Below are 2,562 nucleotides of genomic sequence, written 5' to 3' on the forward strand. Positions count from 1 at the left end.
GTGATGGCGGGGATGGCCGTGTCTGAGTCTGTCTGTCTCCTTACTAGCCTTCTGCTTCTCTGACTCTCAAATGGTCCCTTAATTGGCCATTTGTCCCCTAAATTAGGGGCGATTAGGATCAACCCTCAAGCAGTGTTTCAGATGGTGGCTAAGGGGTCTGAAGTTCCTCACTGGGGTCCCAGGGATCCTCTGACTTGGTCATAAAAGGTCAGCCCTCTGGCCTGGCATAGATGTCTGGATGACCTCTGACCTCAGCTTGTAAACCTGACTGTGGAGACTGAGACTGGAGGGACTCAGGGCAGTGGCTCACTGGACAGTGTCAGGGCATGCAGTGGTAGAAGACTTCTTTGTCAGGTCCTCCTGTGCCTCCATGTCCTGGTCTCTGCAGGGTGCAGCCCAGCCAGAGTCAGCACAGAGACACTGGGCCCAGAACACTTCTGCCTGCTGCTGGGACCTGGGCAAGCCTACCAATGCTTTGATAATAGGGTCAGCCTCCACAGTGCTACAGTGCTGCCTTAGGGATGACTATACCCAACTCCTGGTGAGTAGCTGGGTCTCCCAGGCCCCAGGTCAGTCTCTAGGACAGCATTTCTCAACCTGTGGGGTGCAATCCCTTTAGGGGTCAGCTATCTTGCATATCAGATATCTACGACTCATAGCAGTAGTAAAATCACAGTTATGAAGAAGCAATGAAATAGGTTTATGGTTAGGGTCACCACAACATGAGTAACTGTATGAAGGGGTTACAGCATTAGGAAGGTTGAGAACCACTGCTAGAGAGATTTATTAGGTTTAATTAGCCAGGGAACTTCCAGGGTTCCCACTGTCTATCCGCCCTCATCCTGGACCTGAGCACAAGGTTGTGTGAGTGTGTGCGCACATGTATGTGTCTGTCTGTCTCTGAACAGTCTGCATCTGTACGTATGCACACAGGTGGGCAAGACCATACACATGTTCAAGCAGGCAGGCCTTATACAGCCGTGCAGGTTGTAGCCTGCACAAGGACTCCTGGCTTCTTTCCCACCTTCCCTCTGTTCGATGTACCACAAGCCCAGTGCAAGCAGTGTTCCTCCCTGCAGGACAGATGCTGTGGCAGTGGACAAGACTTCAGAGCTGTCAACTTCCACCTTTGGGCCTACCATGCGGAAAGGCCTGTGCTGGCTTTTCTCCTCCACTCCCCACACCTCTCCCTCTCCCTCTGCTCTCCCTCCCTCCCTCCCTCCCTCCTTCTCTTTCTACTATTTTTATTTTTTGTGCATTGGTGTTTTGCCTGCGTGTATGTCAGTGTGAGGGTGTCAGATCTTAGAGTTACAGACAGTCATGAACTGCCACACAGGTGTGGGGAATTGAACCTGTGTCTTCTGGAAGAGCAGTCAGTGCTCTTAAACTACTGAACCATCTCTCCAGCCCCTCTATCCAGCGCTCTGATCAGCTATGGTGATTTGGGGCTGTCAGCTCTTACAGTGTGACCCCACCAGAGACAGGCAGGGGCAGATAGTGATGTGTCACACAGGTAGAATTCATGGTGTCCCCAGTCCTCTGGGCATGACCCATAGGACCAGGCCAGGCTGCCCACAGGAACAAGAAGTTCTTTTGAATGGATGCACTTGCACAGCTGTATGAGTTGACCACTACAGCAGGTGGTCTATTAGGCAACTGAGGAAGGGGTCATGTGACCACTGAGCTGACTGGGGATGAACATTCAACTTGAGGCTCCTTTAACACCGACAACCAGCAGGCTGTGTTATCCCAGCTACTGGAGAAGCTGAGGCAAGAGGATGGAACATGTGTGTGGGCTATGGAACAAGTTCAAGGTTAGCCTGGGCTACTTAGTAAGACTGCCTCAGATAAAATGGAAAGAGGGCTGTGGATTATGTCAGTGGTATCGTACCCTTGGTCAGACTCCCAATAGTGAAAAGAAATGAACGTGACATAAAATAAACAAGCAAGAGCCACCAGAAGGCATCCTAGGAGGAGGCCTGTCATGGATTGTGTTCCCTGGAGCATCCCCACGGGTTCTTTTTGTGGAGGAGCTCAGAGAAGACTAAAGCACTTGGTTCCTGGACCTGCCTGGTCTTTGGTGGGCTGGCCTTGCTTCAGCCTCAGTTCCCTTCCCATGTGAAGTGTAGGACCCTTCCTCTTGACAGCAGATAGGTTCCCTGTGTTGTGTAAACTCCTGGCAGACCTGATATAGTAGGTAAGTGGCAGAAGAAGCCAGAGGCTGTGATCCCTGTGGGACAGAAGGTGACAGTCTCACCTGGTGTAGGTGCCCAGTGCTGGTGGGCAGGCAGGTGTCAGCCAACACCCCTCTGGGAGTGTACAGGGTCACGCCCATCACTGACTCTGCAAAGGCTACTCAGCCCCTCTGATGGCTGCTTCTGAAATTAAACCCATTCTCAACCTCTGACCCATCCCAAGCCCAAGACCAATCCAGGTCCCCAACCCAGGGGTCCCGAGGCCATCACCTTGTGAATGCCACACCTCAGAAAAGTAGCAGCCCACTATGAATTGACCTTCAGTGTCCATAGCAGCCATCACTTCTGGACAGCTTCTGGGCCTCTG

Source organism: Rattus norvegicus, chromosome 1, assembly GCF_036323735.1.
Source record: "Rattus norvegicus strain BN/NHsdMcwi chromosome 1, GRCr8, whole genome shotgun sequence".
NCBI classification, from domain to species: Eukaryota; Metazoa; Chordata; class Mammalia; order Rodentia; family Muridae; genus Rattus; species Rattus norvegicus.